This window comes from Pogona vitticeps, chromosome 2 (genome assembly GCF_051106095.1).
Source record: "Pogona vitticeps strain Pit_001003342236 chromosome 2, PviZW2.1, whole genome shotgun sequence".
In the NCBI taxonomy this organism is placed as follows: domain Eukaryota; kingdom Metazoa; phylum Chordata; class Lepidosauria; order Squamata; family Agamidae; genus Pogona; species Pogona vitticeps.
The window spans coordinates 79,859,070-79,878,591 of NC_135784.1; the positions used below are offsets into that span (position 1 = coordinate 79,859,070).

The 19,522-nt window shown below is 44.8% G+C and overlaps 1 protein-coding gene across 22 annotated transcripts in view; it reads right to left on the minus strand.

Annotated features, from left to right (window-relative positions):
- DOCK3 (dedicator of cytokinesis 3) overlaps positions 1–19,522 on the minus strand; it is a 291,232-nt gene that overhangs the window by 205,753 nt on the left and 65,957 nt on the right. The gene's annotated exons all lie outside the window — the stretch shown is intronic.

Here is a 19,522-nt window from a genome sequence, read left to right on the forward strand (position 1 = left end):
TCAAGTTGTAACAAGCTCCGGCCGCAAAATTTTGCTTCTACTTGTGTCCGGAGTTTAGAGTTACAACCAGAAAGAGGTAGGGGAAAAAGGCAGGGAATTCAAATTGCTAACCATTGGTGGTGAAGAGGCTGATTCTTTGTAGCTCTTTTGCCCCAACAGTTAGAAAGTGTGTGATTGGAGGAGGCTTCGGACTGCCTGATAAGGTAAGGTGCTGCTTTCTACTTTGGAAAAGCTATTCTGGGTGGGTTTTGCAGTGTGGTTTTGGGCTGGGGGGTGGGATTATGTTTCTATGCTGTGATAGGTCTTGCAGGGTTTGTTTTTTCCCATTTCTGATGGGTCCTGCAGGGTTCGTTTAGTTTTTGGTGTCCCTCCCCCCGAATTCCGATGGATCTTGCAGAGTTTGTTTGCTTTCTGCTTTGCTTTGTTTGCATTTCCGAAGGGTCTTGCACGGTTTGTTTGCTTTCTGCTTTGCTTTTTTTGCATTTCTGAAGAGTCTTGCATGGTTTCTTTGCTTTCTACTTTGCTTTTTTTTTTTTTTTGCATTTCCGAAGGGTCTTTCACGGTTTGTTTGCTTTCTGCTTTGCTTTGTTTGCATTTCCGATGGGTCTTGCACAGTTTGTTTGCTTTTTGCTTGTCTTTTTTTCCATTTCTGGAGAGTCTTGCACGATTTGTTTGCTTTTCTTTTCTTTTTCCTTTCAGCCAAAATGGGTTAATTGTGTTTCCGATGGATCTTGCAGTCTTTAAGCACCTCTTTAAGGCTGGGAGGGAAGAAGCTTGATGAATCTCTAGAGGAAGACTATTCAAAAGATGTGGAGTACTACTAAGAAGGCTTGGTTTCTCATAGACATCTTTTTCGCCTCCTTTGGAGTGGCCACACATGGGAGAACAGCCTGAATGGATCGGGTGGTACAGGCTGATGTTCTTTGGATGATGGGCTCTAACACACAATGAGGCCCCAAACCATTAAGGGCCTTGCATGTTAAAACCAGGGACGTGGTGGCGCTGCAGGTTAAACTGCAGAAACCTCTGTGCTGCAACGTCAGAAGACCAGCAGTTGTAAGATCAAATCCAGTTCCGGATTAACCATCGCTATAAGAAAACATCGTTAAACGGAATAGTAAATGCCATTGGACCGCATTAAACTTAGTTTAATGCGTTCCAATGGCTTCAATACTCACCGTTATGCGATGTTTTCCCCATCCGCAGCAATTTTCACGACCATGGTAAGCGAGGGCAGGGCGCGAAAACGCTGCGCGCGGCCATTTTGGGTGTTCCGGGGTGCAGATGGGCGGGCCATCCACCCCCCCTCGCCAGCCAGCCTGCCTGAGAAACACCAGCCTCCTTCGGCCGAAGAGTGAGAGCTCCAAGGCAGCACTGGGGATGGAAAGGGGCTGGCCATCAACCCACCTCTCGCCAGCCAGCCTGCCTGAGAAACACCAGCCTCCTTCGGCCGAAGAGTGAGAGCTCCAAGGCAGCGCCGGGGATGGAAAGGGGCGGGCCATCAACCCGCCTCTCGCCAGCCAGCCTGCCTGAAAAACACCAGCCTCCTTCGGCCGAAGAGTGAGAGCTCCAAGGCAGCGCCGGGGATGGAAAGGGGCTGGCCATCAACCCGCCTCTCGCCAGCCAGCCTACCTGAGAAACACCAGCCTCCTTCGGCCGAAGAGTGAGAGCTCCAAGGCAGCGCCGGGGATGGAAAGGGGCGGGCCATGCACCCCCCCTTGCCAGCCAGCCTGCCTGAGAAACACCAGCCTCCTTCAGCTGAAGAGTGAGAGCTCCAAGGCAGCGCCGGGGATGGAAAGGGGCGGGCCATCAACCCGCCTCTCGCCAGCCAGCCTGCCTGAGAAACACCAGCCTCCTTCGGCCGAAGAGTGAGAGCTCCAAGGCAGCGCCGGGGATGGAAAGGGGCGGGCCATCAACCCGCCTCTCGCCAGCCAGCCTGCCTGAGAAACACCAGCCTCCTTCGGCCGAAGAGTGAGAGCTCCAAGGCAGCGCCGGGGATGGAAAGGGGCGGGCCATCAACCCGCCTCTCGCCAGCCAGCCTGCCTGAGAAACACCAGCCTCCTTCGGCCGAAGAGTGAGAGCTCCAAGGCAGCGCCGGGGATGGAAAGGGGCGGGCCATCCACCCCCCCCTCGCCAGCCGGCCAGCCAGCCTGCCTGGGAAACACTCGGCCTCCTTGGACGGCGAGCGAGGGCTCGGAGGCAGGCAGCCACCAGCGTGCCATCAACCCACCACTCTCCGGCCAGCCTGGGAAACACCCGGCCTCCTTGGGCCAGAGAGCAAGGGCTCGGAGGCAGTGCCGGAGATGGGAAGAGGCGGGCCATCCACCTCCAGCCAGCCAACCCCGGATGCCCGGTCTCCTTGGCGGGGTGCAGATGGGGCGAGGAGCGGGTTTCTGGCATGCCACCCCCCATCCAGCTGCTGCTGCCCTGATCCCGATCCCCGGAGGGCGCCTCCTCCTTTGCAGTGCTTCCCGCCACGACTGCTCTCTGGCTTGGAGCCCCAGGGGTGCGCGCGGGGATTGGGGCCAGACCCTTTGCCCTCCTTCCCTCCCTCCTCCGAGGCACCAATCCGGAGCGCCCCGCTCCCCCCTCCAGCTGTCCCCTATTTATGCAGCGCCGATCAGCTGTTTAAAAAGCCTTGCTTGCGGCGCTCATCAGCTAATTTAAAAGCATTGCTTTGCCATGATCGGTTTCCCAAGCAGGGAACCGATCATCGCAAAGCGAAATTCCCCCATAGGGAACATCGGAAAGCGATCACAAAAGCGATCGCAAAATCTTCATCGCAAAGCGATTTCATCGTTATCCGAAGCAATCGCTATGCGAGGCACCACTGTATTGTTTTTACTTTTATCCATTATTGTTAGCCACCCAGAGCAGACTTTGGTCTAGATGGGCTGGGTAGAAATTGAATAAATAAATTAATACAAATAAACAATTATCCTTTCCTCTAACTGAGAACTTGTGGGTGCCTACCAGTTTGGAAACATAACAGGGCCGCTTTAAAATCAGACAAAGATTTCATCGTATGGGGGTGGCATCCTTTATACAGAGAAAAACATGTTTGTGAACTGAGAGAATGGTATTAAAATTATTTTTTCTTGAAATCAGTAGTAAATGGAAACAAAACACAGTAAAATAAATGGAAACAACTGTATTCCACAGACAGATAGGGTGGGGTATTTATTTGGAGTAGTATTCTAAACCGCAACGCTCTCTTTTAGCTACCAGAAATTACATAAGCTTGCTCTATTTTTACAGAAGGGTTCATATTCCAAGCACAGCACTTTAATGAGCATGTGTTTTGTGAAACATGTAAAAATAAAACACTTTCAGTGTAAGATATAGAATATAAATCCTACATGTAAGCAGTTTTTGTAATTCATATCTAGGTTCCTACATATCAGGAATATGGGTTTTTCCGAAAAAGTAGAAATGGAAATTTTTCCAGTACTCTAAATAATATCCTCCATTAGGATGTGTTGGTTTAAATGTTATATTCAAACACACTGAATCTAACTTTACATTGTAAATATGTAAAGGGAACAGCATGCATTTCCCTTAAGCTAAACAAACAAACAAACAAAAAGATTATATCTGAAAGAAAGTTAGGTTACTTACCTGTAACTTTGGTTCTTCTAGTGGTACTCTGTGAATTTACACAAATGGGTTTATCCTGCGCATGCGCAGGAACGTCCGGAAGATTCTAGAGCTTAAGAAAAAGAGTCAATTAGCTCCCCCCCTTGCGGGGTATATAAGCCCCCTTCCTCCATCTTCCTTTCAGTTCCCTAAATCCGCCGTTACCTTAAGTTAGATAAGCATGGTATCATAGGACGGTACGGTGATGGATAGAGGGGAGGAAGGGAGGGATGTGTGAATTCACAAAGTGCCACTAGAAGAACCAAGGTTACAGGTAAGTAATCTAACTTTCTTCGTAGTGTGGATGCACACAATTGGGTGATTAGCAAGCTGTACTCACCGGCAGGAGGGCCATCACGGTATCAGGGATGGCAGTATCGCCCGTCCAAATGCCACATCGTTTTTGGCTCTGACGTCCAGTCGGTAGTGTCTGGCAAACGTCAGAGGGGTAGCCCAGGTGGCTGCTTTGCAGATGTTTTGCAGCTGGACACCTTTAAATAGGGCTGTTGAGGTGGAAACCACTCTGGTGGAGTGTGCCCTTAAGCCCTCTGGGAGAGGCTTGTTGGCCAGCTGGTAAGCCAGGTGTATGAGCTGAACAATCCATCTCGATACTGATTGAGAGGAAGCAGGAGTACCTTTGCGCAGTCCATGGTAGCACAAGAAGAGACATGGAGAACGCCGAATAGGCTTGGTATGATGTAAGTAGAAGGCAAGGGCCCTCTTTACGTCGAGAACATGGAGTTTCCGCTCTAACGGTGTAGTTGGAGAAGGAAAAAAGGTGGGAAGCACAACAGGCTGATTGACATGGAATTCTGACACCACCTTTGGGAGGAATGAAATGTCCATGTATAGGGTAACCTTATCTGGATGCATCTGCAGGTAAGGGATGTCTGCCCTTAGGGCGGTGAGTTCGCTTGCTCATCTGGCCGAAGTGATGGCTACTAAAAATGCTATTTTTAGTGAGAGAAGCTTTTCTGAACGTGTAGCCATAGGTTCGAATGGAGGCTTAGTAAGGGCTTCCAAGACTAGCGGAAGGGACCATTGAGGTGCGATGGTTTGGGAAGGGGGTTGGATGTTTTGAAGATCTTTTAAGAATCTTTTGAGTGTAGTCTCGCGGAGTACGATCGAGGAGGTTGGTGGGCTACAATTGCCGAGATGTAGACCTTAAGTGTAGAATGAGCAAGACCCATATTGAAGAGGTGCAGCAGGAAGGTAAGTACCGTGTGTAAGGATGCTGGTACCGTAGTCAGACCATTAGATTGGGCAAATTTGGTGAAGGAATTCCATTTGCCTTTGTATACGCGCGAAGTAGAGGGCTTTCGTGCGTGGTCTAGTACCTTGTGGAAGCGGTGGTTAACCTCCACACTGTCAGGTGAAGGGACCGGACATTGGGATGGAGAAGAGCCCCGTTGTTCTGCGATAGCAGGGACGGTATCTGCGGTAAGTGGTACACTTCTTGTGTTATCTCTGACAGGTGAGCGAACCATGGTTGCCTCAGCCACCAAGGGGTCATGAGGATTGCGTCCGTACCGTACTGGATGATCCTGGTCACTGTCCTGAGAAGCACCTGTATCGGAGGAAACAGGTACGTTAGTTCCCCTGACCAAGGGATGAGTAACGCGTCTCCCAAGGAGGAGGTGTGTATGCCCGCCCTGGAGCAATACCGGGCGCACTTGGTGTTGACGCTGGACGTGAAGAGGTCCAATGTGGGCTGTCCTCAATGTTTGCAGAGGTCCATGAAGACCGACTGGTCTAGGGTCCATTCGTGCATTCTGGTGGGGAGCCTGCTGAGGTGATCCGCTAAGGAATTGTCCTTGGATGCAATGTGGATCGCTTGAGGGGAAATGTTGTGGGAACGGCACCATTTCCAGAACCGAATGGTGAGTTGTAGAAGAGGTGTGGATTGGGTTCCATCTTGTCTGTTGATGTAGTGCATTATTGTGGTATTGTCTGTTACCAGTTGCACTGTGTGACCTTGGATGCGAGGCAGGAAGGATTGCAAAGCTTTCATGACTGCTATGAGTTCCAGCTGATTGATGTGCAGAGTCCTTTGAGTTGGAGTTCAGAGGCCGTGAACACGGCAGTCTTGGCAGTGTGCACCCCAACCTGAAGGACTGGTGTCGGTGACAACTTGGATGGACAGGAAGGGAGGGTGAAACAGCCTTCTTTGTGATAAATTGCTGGGTTTGGACCACCAAACGAGACGTCGAGCAACGCGAGGTGGGATTTTTAGTTTTTTGGATTGTGGGTCTGTCAAGGGATCAAAGTGAGTGATGAACCATGATTGCAGGGGTCTGAGTTCGAGCCTTGCGTACGGTACCACGGCAGTGGTGGATGCCATGAGTCCCAGGACTTGTTGGATGTAGTGCGCTGTAAGTGTTGCGCATGGTTTGAGTTTGCTTACAGCAGTCTTGATCTTGCAAATTCGCTGTGTGGGCAGAAACACCCTTGTGCAGACGGAGTCCAGAGTTGCTCCTATGTAGGAGACTAGCTGGGAGGGTATGAGTTTGGACTTTTTCACATTGATTTGAAGACCTAATTTGTTCAGTAGGGAGAGGGTGAATCTTGTGGCCGAGAGAGCTTCCTGGTAGGACTGAGCTATAATAAGACAATCATCAATGTAAGGGAAAAAATTTATTTTCTGCGTTCGCAGGTAGGCGACAACAGGCGCCATGCATTTTGTGAATGTCCTGGATGAAATTTCCAGATGCAATGGTGTGGAGAATGGGGTAAGTTTAATTCAATTTGATGGGGGAATAGAGAAAAACTCTATTCTGTATCCATGTTGGATGATACTGAGGACCCATGAATCCGCAGTGATGTTTTTCCATTCTTGCAGGAATGGAGACAGTCATGTAGGAGAAGGGGAATTATGAAAATTGCTTACCCCTATGCTGAGCTTTACGAAAGGACTGCTTAGGACTGTGGAAGCGTTGTTGCTTGAACAGCGGTGTCGTGGACTGCTGCGTTCGGTAAGTGCAGTCCTGTTGTTGTTTACTGTACCGTGGAGGTTGGTACTGAGTGGATAATTGGCATTGTGGCTTTCTATATGTTTGCTTCTGGTACCTATATGGCTGGTATGGTACGTAGGACTTTGCTGTTTTCCTCATCTTATAGATATTATCCATAGTTTCGTCAGTTTTGGCGTTAAAGAGTCCAATAGCATCGAAGGGAAGTTCTTCGGTTTTTGTTTTAGTGTCATCCAGGATGTTGGCCAGGCTTGGCGTCTGATGGCAATGGCAGTCAGCATGGATTTGGACACGATGTCAGCTGTATGTTTTGCAGCAAATCGCTGTTGTCTGGTAAGGGTATTCGCCTCTTCATAAACGTTGAGAGCTTCTGCTTTGGCAGGATCAGGCAATGATTGAAGCGTTGGGACAATCTTGTCCCACAAGTGCTTTTGGTAAGCACCTGTAGCGTTCTCTATTTATTTGATCTATGGTCTATGTTATGTAATATAATGGTTTATGAATATTAATGTTGCAGAGAGGCGGAGCTGAGACAGATGCTATAAGAGGCGGAGCCTGAGTCAATATTTCAGTCACAGTAGAGATTAGAGTTAAGTGAGTCAGTCAGAGTGTGAGATTAATAGAGTTCAAGTCAGTGTGTGGAGACTGACTGAGTCAGAAAGAGAAATGTAAGAGTCAGGCTGGAGAAAAAACCCTGACAGAGTAATAGAATGTGTAGTTTGGGGAACTTCTGAAAAATGATTAAATACTGAAGATATTCATGAATGAATCTATGTATTCAATAAACCAAAGTTTTATTTACAAGTACCTGAAGTATGGACCTGAGTCTTTCTGAAATAATGGTGATTTAGAGACCACCTGGTGGCAGCGAATGTAAAAGAGTGAGGTTTGTCTACCTTCGTGTGCTCAGAGGCTTGAAGGTCAAGCAAGGGGCACGAGGGTGGATGCCACAGCACCCCTGGCAGCTTGGTAGTTGGCAATCTTTATGAGCATAGCTGCAAAGAAGTACTTTACAGCTTTTTACCAAAGGTGTCTGATTTCTTTCCTTATTGGTAGGCGTAGCCGAGGATTGCGTACAAGCTTTGTATTGAGTGGCCTCAACGACGATGGAGTTGGGCGGTGGATGTTTGGCAAGGAAATCGGAGTCCGAGCCATGAGTTATGATGCTCGATCATACGAGGTATTTGAACCAAAGTGGGAGTTTTGTCCCAAGAAGATTTCACCAGTTCGAAGATAACTGGGATAAGGCTGAGACTGGGAGGGGAAATTTTGTCCTGCTCCATATCATGAAAGACTAGGTCCCTCTCCTGTTGAGAGAGCTGTGCATCTAGCTGGAGGGTTTTTGCCATGCGGATGATAAGTTGCACATAGGATGAAAAGTCCTCCGAGGAAGGTTGAGATGATGAGTTCAGGGCACCTGTATCAGGGGCATGAGAGTCACTAGATGCCGTAGAAGGATTTGAAGACTGAGAGGCAATGGATGGAGAACGCCTTGGTACCATATCCTCTGGTACCATGTCTCCGTCTGATTGAGTAGATGGAGAAAAAGGGACGGTATCGTGGGTGTCAGGCCCAGAGTAAAGCGTCGCAGCACGAACTGAAGAGTTGTGCGTCCATAAGCTTGGTACATTTGGGTATTGCTGTAGGTACCGTGGGAAAATGCCTTACGGGATGGTGGCTGAGGCGTGGAAAGGTCTTCCTGAGGTTGTGGCTGGCATGGGATAGACGGGGCCACGGTATGGAGCCACGGAGCCTGAGGCGCGGTGGGAGTTGGAAACTCCAAGGCATAGGTGAAGCCATGGCATGGAAATGGCTGAAACGGAGCGTAGAAGGGATGACTGAACTGCGGTGGTCCCTGTGGACGGGTGGCTCCATTCCGTGGTTGGTATGGAGTGGTGTGTTTGCGCTTTCCAGTACGCTTTCTAGGAGTTCCATGAACTGACTCCTGTTCCGATGGGGACTCGGTATCAGCCCGCCTTGGGTATCAAGGGCTTGGTTGGGCTACGGCCCAGCTGGCGTCTGGCACAGCCTCAAAACGGCCGAAGTTGGTGATATGCACATATTATCCTGAGCCGTCTGGGCTAAAGCAATGTGCTCCTCTGCATCAGAGAGTCCCGATGTATCCCGTGAAGACTCCCCGAGTAAAATAGAAGGAGTGGGAGGGGGTAGAGTAGGCAGTTTATCCGGCTTCTTCACCGTCTTAGGTTTATCAGTGGCTTTCTTTTTTGCAGCCACGGCTGAGCGAGAAGGTGGTTTCGCTTTTGACGGTTTGGAATTGTCTTTAGCCTTAACCAGCACAGAACTGGTAAGCAACTGCTGGTCTGTTGGAGAATCCTGGATCAGAGCTTCAGCACGAGGGGGAGATAGTGCTGAAAGGGAGGCGCTTTAACTTGATCGCTTGCTTAGAAAAAAATTTGCAAGCAGGGAAAGTTTGATCAAGATGAAATTCTCCCAGACAAAATAAGCATTTGTTGTGCCCGTCTGAGAGAGGGATTTTTCGGGAACAGACAGCACAGTGCTTGAAGCCCCGAGGGGCCATAAAAGAAAAGGGGGATCCGTTGATGGGGGGGAAACCTGACAGAACTCAAAAATAACTGGATCAAATAATGGATTCTGTCGAATAATGGTAATATAAAGTAAAATAAGTAAAAGAGAAAATAGCTAGCTAGCTGAGTACTTAACGGTCGATAGCTCTGCTATTCCTACGTCCTACAGGAACGGCGGAAAAAGAGGAACTGAAAGGAAGATGGAGGAGGCGGGGTTTATATACCCCGCAGGGGGGGGAGCTAATTGACTTTTTTTTTTTAAGCTCTAGAATCTTCCGTACGTTCCTGCACAGGCGCAGGATAAACCCAATTGTGTGCATTCACAGAGACCACTACGAAGAACACTATTTTTTAGGCCACATACCTAAAGAGAAGTGTACCTGACATACCAATTAGAGATCTGCATTCAGATTCAAAAATATTCAAAGTTCAACGAATAATGCCATATTCAGATACGAATATATCCAAATCTGAGTGGCCTTTTAGGCCAGATGGGCGGGGTATAAATCAAGTAAAGTAAAATAAAGTAAGTAAATCTGATAGTTCCGAATTTCTGCATATTTAGAGCCCCATTTACTCCAATATATTAGAAAGCAAAAGGCTAAGTTTCTGTTTGATAGAGGACATCCTGGAGTAATTTCTTGAGAAATCAAACTTAAAGACAATTTTAGGAGCAGCATACATATTGCGCCAATATTTAACAGATACTTAGGTTTTTTTGATTAAAACTTGTATCTGTTATATAATACCAATCAATGTTTTTATACTTTTGGTCGACTGTGTCTGGTATTTTGAACAAGAAAATGTGTAGCCTGTATAATTAAATTGTAAACCGCCCGGAGAGTGCTTGTAGCGCTATGGGGCGGTATATAAGTCCAAAAAAAAAAAAAGAAGAATAAGAATAGTAAAAATAATAGTTAACTGTCATCACCATAATCATCATAATCTGAGATAACACACACAGTTATCAGGGTGCTGATTGCAATACTGATCACCCCCTGGTGTGTAGTAGAGTAAAACTGTGAACAAAGAGATTATATCACATGAAAAAGGAAGGAGGACCATGAACAAGACTCGCAATCAGAGAAAAGTGGAGGAATTTGCCCAAGCGCTTATGGAAACCCTTCCAGGCTCGGCTGATGGAAATGCACCTGTATGATTGGAACATTTCAATATATCACCACCTCGTCCAGATTTGGCAAGAAGATCAAAAAGATGGCAGACTCATTCGAAGCCCATTTGGAGGAGTGGAGGCCAGCCATTGAGGATAAAAGGAGAGCTCTAGCAGCATACAAAGCCTGTCGTAGTGAGTACAACTTGGAGGCCCTTTGAGTTGCTCGTAGCAAAGTCCAACAGTCTGCCAGGACATGTTCTAACGATTATTGGCTTCAGCTCTGCTCTCAGATACAGATACACAGGTAACATCAAGGGAATGCATGACGGTATCAAGCAGGCTTTATATCCAATACAGAAGAAATCTGCTCCATTGAAGTCTGCTACAGGCTTGATCATCCAGGACCGAGCACAGCAGATGAAACTCAGGGTGCAGCACTACTGTGAGCTATAATCCAGAGAGAATGTAGTAACTGAAGAGGCATTAAATAACATCGAGTGCCTGCCTGTCTTGGAAGAGTTGGACAGTGAACCAATTTTAGCAGAAATAAAAGCGGCCCTGGATTCCCTCGCCTCTGGCAAGGCACCTAGGAAAGATAACATCTCTGTTGACGTGCTGAAGTGCTGTAAAGAGATCAACACCTCTGAGCTATATGAAATCTTTTGTCTTTGCTGGAGGGAAAGTGGAGTACTGCAGGACATGAAGGATGCAAACATTGTCACATTACAGTATAGAAGAACAAAAGCAACAGGGGCGACTACAATAACTACAGTGGCATCTCTTTTCTCAGCATTGTAGGGAAGCTTCTTGACAATGTTGTGCTGAAGAGACTCCAGGTGCTTGCAGACAGAGTCTATTCAGAATCACAGTGTGGATTTTGAGCTAACAGAACCACCATTGATGTAATATTTTCCCTCAGGCAGTTGCAGTTGTAAGTTCTATGAAGGCCTCTTCATGGCCTTCATAGATCTTACAAAGGGCTTTGACCTGGTTCGCAGGGACGGTCTTTTAAAAATACTTCCCAAGACTGGATGTCCACCTCGACTCCTTAACATCATCAGGTCCTTTCATGAGGAAATGAAAGGCACTGCGGTTTTTAATGGCTCAACATCAGATCCCTTTGCGATCCAAAGCGAAGTGAAACAGGGCCGTGTCCTCACACTGACAATGTTTGGGATCTTTTTTGCTGTCATGCTGAAGCACGCCTTTGGAACTGCAACAGAAGGTGTCTATCTCCAGACTAGATCAGATGGAAAGCTCTTTAATCTCTCTAAATTGAAAGTGAAGACCAAAGTCCAGCCGAAATGCATGTGGGACTTCCTCTTCGCCAGTGATGGAGCTGTTGTTGCCTGTTCTGCTGAAGACCTCCAACAACCTTTGAATCATTTTAATGAGGTCTGCCAAGACTTTGGATTAACAATCAGCCTAAAGAAAACACAACTAAGACATGGACTCACCTCCCTCTGTTACCATCTCCAGACAAGAACTGGAGGTTGTTCATGACTTCGTATACCTTGGATCAACAACTTCTGACACTCTCTTCCTAGATATCAAGCTGGATAAACGCATTGGCAAAGCAGCTACCATGTTCTCTAGACTCACAAAGAAAGTACAGTATGGCTTAATAAGAAGCTGTCGGCATATACTAAGATTCAGATCTATACAGCCTGTGCCCCGAGTATAGACTCCTGTACTGCAGTGAGTCCTGGACCCTTTGTGCATGGCAGGACAAGAAGTTGAACACGTTTCATATGCATTGTCTCCAACACTTTTTTAAATCACCTGACAGGACAAAGTTCCAAATAGAGTAATCCTAGAATGAGCTGGAATGTTTAGCATGTATATATTACTGAAACGGTGATGTCTACATTGGCGTGGGCATGTTGTGAGCATGGCTGGCGGTCAGATTCCAAAAGAGCTCCTGTATGGAGAATTAGTGGGGGGAAATCATCCCAGAGGGAGACCACAACAGCGATACAAGGATATCTGCAAGAGGGAGCTGAAGGCCTTAGGAACGGGCATCAACAAATGGGAAACCTTGACATCTGAGCGTTTAGTCTGGAGGCAGGCAGTGCAGCATGGCATCTCCCATTTTGAACAGGCCCTTGTCCAGCAGGCCAAGGCAAAGAGGCAGTCCCGAAACCAGGGCGCTGGACAGGGGACAGATTGTATTTGTCTTCAGTGTGGAAGGGAATGTCACTCTCGAATTGGCCTTCTCAGCCACACTAGATGCTATTCCAAGACACGTTACCATAGTCCAGTGATGGTGAACCTTTTTGAGCCCGAGTGCCCAAACTACAACTCAAAATCAACTTATTTATTCCAAAGTGCCAATACTGCAATTAAAACCCGAATGCTGAGGTTTTAGGTTAGAAAAAACAACTGGTCCTGCACTACATGGATTGCTGCCCCTTCATGGATTGCTGCCTTGTCGTGGCAAAGGGGCTTGCGTAACTCAGAGAAGCTATGGGCTATGACGTGCAGGGACATCCAAGACGGACAGGACATAGTGGAGAGTTCCGACTAAACGCAATGCACCTGGAGTAGGAACTGGCAATGCCACTCCAGTATCTTTGCCAAGAACGCTCCATGATCAGAAACAAAAGGCTAAAAGATATGACGCTGGAAGATGGGCCCCTCAGGTCGGAAGGCGTCCAACATGCTACTGAGGAAGAGCGGAGGACAAGTACAAGTAGCTCCAGAGCTAATGAAGTGGTTGTGCCAAAGCTGAAAGGACGCTCAGCTGTGGACGTGCCAGGAAGTGAAAGGAAAGTCCGATGCTGCAAAGAAAAATACTGCATAGGAACCTGGAATGTAAGATCTATGAACCTTGGGAAGCTGGAGGTGGTCAAACAGGAGATGGCAAGAATAAACATTGATATCCTGGGCATCAGTGAACTAAAATGGACAGGAATGGGCGAATTCAGCTCAGATGATTATCATATCTACTATTGTGGGCAAGAATCCCGTAGAAGGAATGGAGTAGCCTTCATAGTCAACAAAAGAGTGGGAAAAGCTGTAATGGGATACAATCTCAAAAATGATAGAATGATGTCAATACGAAGCCAAGGTAGACCTTTCAACATCACAATAATCCAAGTTTATGCACCAACCAGCATTGCTGAGGAGACTGAAATTGACCAATTCTATGAAGACTTCCAACACCTTCTAGAACTGACACCAAAGAAAGATGTTCTTCTCATTCTGGGGGACTGGAATGCTAAGGTAGGGAGTCAAGAGATAAAAGGAACAACAGGGAAGTTTGGCCTTGGAGTTCAAAACGAAGCAGGGCAAAGGCTAATAGAGTTTGGTCAAGAGAACAAGCTGGTCACCACAAACACTCTTTTCCAACAACACAAGAGGCGACTCTACACATGGAAATCACCAGATGGGCAATATCGAAATCAGATTGATTATATTATCTGCAGACAAAAATGGAGAAGCTCTATACAGTCAGCAAAAACAAGACCTGGAGCTGACTGCGGCTCTGATCATCAGCTTCTCATAGCAAAATTCAAGCTTAGACTGAAGAGAGTAGGAAAAACCACTGGGCCACTCAGGTATAATCTAAACCAAATCCCTTATGAATACACAGTGGAGGTAAAGAACAGATTTAAGGAACTAGATATGGTGGACAGAGTGCCTGAAGAACTTTGGATAGAGGCTCGTAACATTGTCCAGGAGGCAGCAACAAAAACCATCCCAAAGAAAAGGAAATGCAAGAAAGCAAAGTGGCTGTCCAAGGAGGCCTTAGAAATAGCAGAGAGGAGAAGGGAAGCTCAATGCAAGGGAGATAGGGAAAGTTACAGAAAACTGAATGCAAACTTCCAAAGAATAGCAAGGAGAGACAAGAGGGCCTTCTTAAATGATCAATGCAAAGAAATAGAGGAAAATAACAGAAAAGGAAAAACCAGAGATCTGTTCAGGAAAATTGGAGATATTAGAGGAACATTTTGCGCAAAGATGAACATGATAAAGGACAAAAATGGGAGGGACCTAACAGAAGCAGAAGAGAAGCAGAAGACGTCAAGAAGAGGTGGCAAGAATACACAGAGGAATTATATCAGAAAGATGTGGATATCCAAGACAACCCTGACAATGTAGTTGCTGACTTTGAGTCAGACATCCCGGAGAGTGAAGTCAAGTGGGCCTTAGAAAGCCTGGCTAACAACAAGGCCAGTGGAGGTGATGGCATTCCAGTTGAACTATTTAAAATCTTGAAAGATGATGCTGTTAAGGTGCTACATTCAATACGCCAGCAAGTTTGGAAAACCCAACAGTGGCCAGAGGATTGGAAAAGATCAGTGTACATCCCAATCCCAAAGAAAGGCAGTGCCAAAGAATGTTCCAACTACCGCACAATTGCACTCATTTCACACGCTAGCAAGGTTATGCTCAAAATCCTGCAAGGGAGGCTTCATCAGTATGTGGACCGAGAACTCCCAGAAGTACAAGCTGGATTCCAAAGAGGCAGAGGCACTCGAGACCAAATTGCTAACTTGCGCTGGATTATGGAGAAAGCCAGAGAGTTCCAGAAAGATATTTACTTCTGCTTCATTGACTATGCAAAAGCCTTTGACTGTGTGGACCACAGCAAACTATGGCAAGTCCTTAAAGAAATGGGAGTGCCTGACCATCTTATCTATCTCCTGAGAAACCTATATGTGGGACAGGAAGCAACAGTTAGAACTGGATATGGAACAACTGATTGGTTCAAAATTGGGAAAGAAGTACGACAAGGCTGTATATTGTCCCCCAGTTTATTTAACTTATATCCAGAATACATCATGGGGAAGGCTGGACTGGATGAATCCCAAGCCGGAATTAAGATTGCCAGAAGAAATATCAACAACCTCCGATATGCAGATGATACCACTCTGATGGCAGAAAGTGAGGAGGAATTAAAGAACCTCTTAATGATGATGGAAGATGAGAGTGCAAAAATTGGTCTGAAGCTCAACATTAAAAAAACTAAGATCATGGCCACTGGTCCCATCACCTCCTGGGAAATAGAAGGGGAAGACATGGAGGCAGTGACAGATTTTATTTTCCTGGGCTCCATAATCACTGCAGATGGTGACAGCAGCCACGAAATTAAAAGACGCCTGCTTCTTGGGAGGAAAGCGATGACAAATCTTGACAGCATCTTAAAAAGCAGAGACATCACATTGCCAACAAAAGTCTGAATAGTCAAAGCTATGGTTTTTCCTGTAGTGTTATATGGAAGTGAGAGCTGGACCATAAAGAAAGCAGACCGCCGAAGAATTGATGCCTTTGAATTGTGGTGCTGGAGGAGACTCTTCAGAGTTCCCTGGATTGCAAAGAGAACAAACCTATCAATTCTAAAGGAAATCAACCCCAAGTGCTCATTGGAAGGACAGATCCTGAAGCTGAGGCTCCAGTACTTTGGCCATCTCATGAGAAGACTCCTTGGAAAAGACTTTGATGTTGGGAAAGTGTGAAGGCAAGAGGAGAAGGGGACGACCGAGGATGAGATGGTTGGACAGTGTCATCGAAGCAACCAACATGAATTTGACACAACTCCGGGAGGCGGTGGAAGATAGGAGGGCCTGGCATGCTCTGGTCCATGGGGTCACGAAGAGTCGGACACGACTAAACGACTGAACACACACACACATCTTGTATTTTAGTCCTAATAGCAAGCCAAGATATACATGAAATAAATAAATAAAATCATCTGTGTTGTCCAGAGAAGCTTGAGACTAAAGAACAAGAAATCAAACATTCAAACACTGCAGTACAGCAAACCACTAACTATTAAAGTGCCAGTTGCATTGTGAGGTCCATACCTGATTGTATAACAGGTGTGCACTTCCTAACACAACCTGCACCTTATTAGTTAGTGGCAATTTATCACAGTTATGCAGTTTAATTTAAACATGCATAAAGTGGATTCTACTCAGAGCATTTGCTAAAACAAAGTCTTAGTGAAAAAATCTCAAAATGAAACATGCTCAAGAACTCTAGTAATCTTACCTGGTGGCAGAAAACATCTTATATGTTTTTCTCTCACTTGTGAGAGGAAAAAAAAATAAGGATTTACATCACTACAATGGTAGCCATTAATTCCCTCAAATTGTGTTATTGTCCAGTTGTAATGGCAAAAGCCTCTCTACTGAGTTCCCCTCAGAGACTATCTGGGACTGGCAGTTGTTTACCAGCAATATGTCCTTTGTGGACTAGAGACAATTCATAGGCGATCAAGGTATCAATCAGGTATATATTAATCATGGGGATATCAATATTTCTGAACAAAAGATAGGTAAAACATGTCTTGATAGCTATTGTTCTTCACCTATCTTCAAACTATAGTCACACAATGAATAGTTATACAGAGTGGCAAAAGAGATGCCTCAGCCTGGAAATAAGAAATAACTTTGCTTCAGGAAGGAAGTCCTCACAACCCTTTGTTAACCCCAACCAATTTTCTTGCAACCAGAAGCCAAACAGCCGATCAAGGAGCACTTGAATTTCAGGCAACATCAGATGCAGTGTACATTAACTCCTTTGAAATTTCTGAGATAGATGGTTCACTGTCCTGCCACAAGAGCTCTACAATCTCAAGAGCCCACTTAGACTTTAAGACCTCCAGCATATGGCACTGTGGAATTTTTTTGAAATAATAAAATGTCTGACTTACACTTGCCGCTATATGATTGTCCTTAAGGATTGAAAAGCTCTATTACTTTTTGGACCTACATTCCTAGACCAAAGTACCATATCATAGTCTCCAGACCTGTCTGTTCTCCGCAGACAGCAAGCTATAATCCATTCTGATTTCATTCCTGAGCTCCCTTCTTCGCTGTCTCCTTCCACCATACATATGCATGTCCTTCTTTTCCAAGAACCAAATTCCCTGTGGCTACAGATAAATCACCACCCTGAGACTGGAGCATCAGGTCTCCAAATATTGTCCACAAAACTCTATGCCCTTCGAGAATTTTCAGATCAGCGGCCTTAGCTTCAGTTTGTTTCTTCAGGTTCAAGAAAACAGAAGATCTGAGGGACTGGGAGGCAGGGGGGCAGGGACCTGGAAAATCTGACCCAGTATTCAAGGACAATTTTTCCATTTCTCTTGTGGAAAAATTAGAAACTCTGAGAACAGAGAAAAGCCTTGCATTCCTCCCCACCACCACATTAGAATGAGCACAATGTTTTTTTTAAAAAGCTTTTCCTCCCCTAAAATCCTGGGAGGAAAATGAGCTTTATTTTATATCCATACAGTATATTATAGAGTTATAAAATAGAGCTGATTGTTTTCAACCTGATTAATATTTGAGTGTCAGAAACAGCATTTGTGTTTTTCTCAGCTCTGGACTAGACATAATCATATACAGTATATATGAAAGACTGGTCCATATAATTCATTACAGCACATTAGAGAGCTCAGTGAGTCCAAACATCTAGATAGAGAAACAAGGATTGGCAACTTGATTTTCCGTTGTGCTTTTCAGAAGAGCAATCAACCTGTGTGGCCTTGGGAAAGCAATGTGACCCCATAGAACCCCACAAAAAAATTAATGGTAAACTCTACACACATGAAAGCCTATAAAGGGTCAGGTATCAACTTGACAGCATATAATTATTATCCCAGTGTATTACACAATAAATAAATACACAATTGAGAGTCCTTTAATGTTTTTATATGTTATGCCTTCTTTTCAGAAGGCTGAATACCAGAACATTAATTTGAGAAGAACTGAAGCTACCAAGAACTAATAAATTTGAGTGATCTTCTGTTTCTATTTCAAATGTTCTCTATTGCCACAAAACTACCACTACTTTAAAAAGAGAACAGAGAATCTAGGATTCTTGCTTATGCTGTAGAGCCTACATATGAGCAGAAATGTCTCCCCCTCCAATTTGTCACTTTATGTAGAAAACTAGCCACTTTCTTTCTTCATAGTCAGCTTATTTGAGTAGAGAATAACTGAACAAAGTTATAGAAATTAGCTCTTCTCCTAACAGCATGATATACTTGGGACAGAAGATGCATATTTTATATATTCTTTCTGTGTCTCTCAGCTTTGAATACCCAATGCAAATACCTCTTGCCTTGCTCTTGTTACTGCCATGAAGAAACTGTAGAAAACATATGCATCAGACAGTTCCGCATATTAATCAAGCAATGTAAAGGAATTTTTTGTTCAAAAGATAACAGGAACCAAAGATGTTTTATTTCTGTTTTAAACCATTTAACAACCATAATTTAGCAACTACACAGAGGCTTAATGAAACAATAATTTAACACCTACACAAAGGCTTAACGAACCAATAATAATAAAAGGCTCTCAATAATTTAGGCTTGAATGTATAACATTACTGATTCAATCTAAGCAATTGCTAGTATTTTTCAAATCTTCCACACCATTTTTAAATGTTAAGTAAATGAGTATAGCTTGAAAATTGACAACTGTTTTTATACTAAGCTTGTAAAATTTCAGGTTATTTATCACACTACCTACCCCTTCACTGATGAACAGAACCTAGTGACATCAAAACAGACACACTGAGATCAGTGACAGATATATACCAATTATCTAAATCAATCACATCCTTGTGTCCTTAAAGTTTAACTATAAAGCATTAGGACAAAACAAAACCCACTGTTCTCACTTCAGAAACTACCTTCATTGAAGGTTGATTTCACATTAAAAACTAAACAATTACTGTATTTCTGTGTAATCAAATATCAAAGCCACTACAGTTCCACCATAAATTACAAGAGTGACCAATTCTGTATCACAATATGGCAATACACAATAGAAAATATATTCCTTTGAAGATGTGGACAATTATCTTCATGACCCAAAGCAATATGATTTCAGGTATACCTAATTATGCACATAAAAAGAGGAAAGGGCCATATCAATTGAACAAATGGCTATGCAATTTTATTTTAGTGGAAGCAAAGGTAGGAGAAATAAGTACACTAAGAGGATGACGACAAATGCATTTAGCAGACTGCTTGGTCTGTTACAGGGATGAGCTGGTTTCCTTCTAAAGCCTTCAATCAGACAACATCTTTACTGGAGGAAACCATCCCATCCCTAAAATATTCCGACCTCACCTTTCTGGCCCCAATCAGGGGCTTTTTTTGTGTGTGTGAGTAGGATTGTTCCATTTTGGTTCATTTCTTTTTTTAAATTTAAATTCAAACATACAAAAACAAAAAATGAAAAAGAAAAAAGAGAATAATAAAGAAAAAAAACTAAACTAATACCTCTACTAAGCTA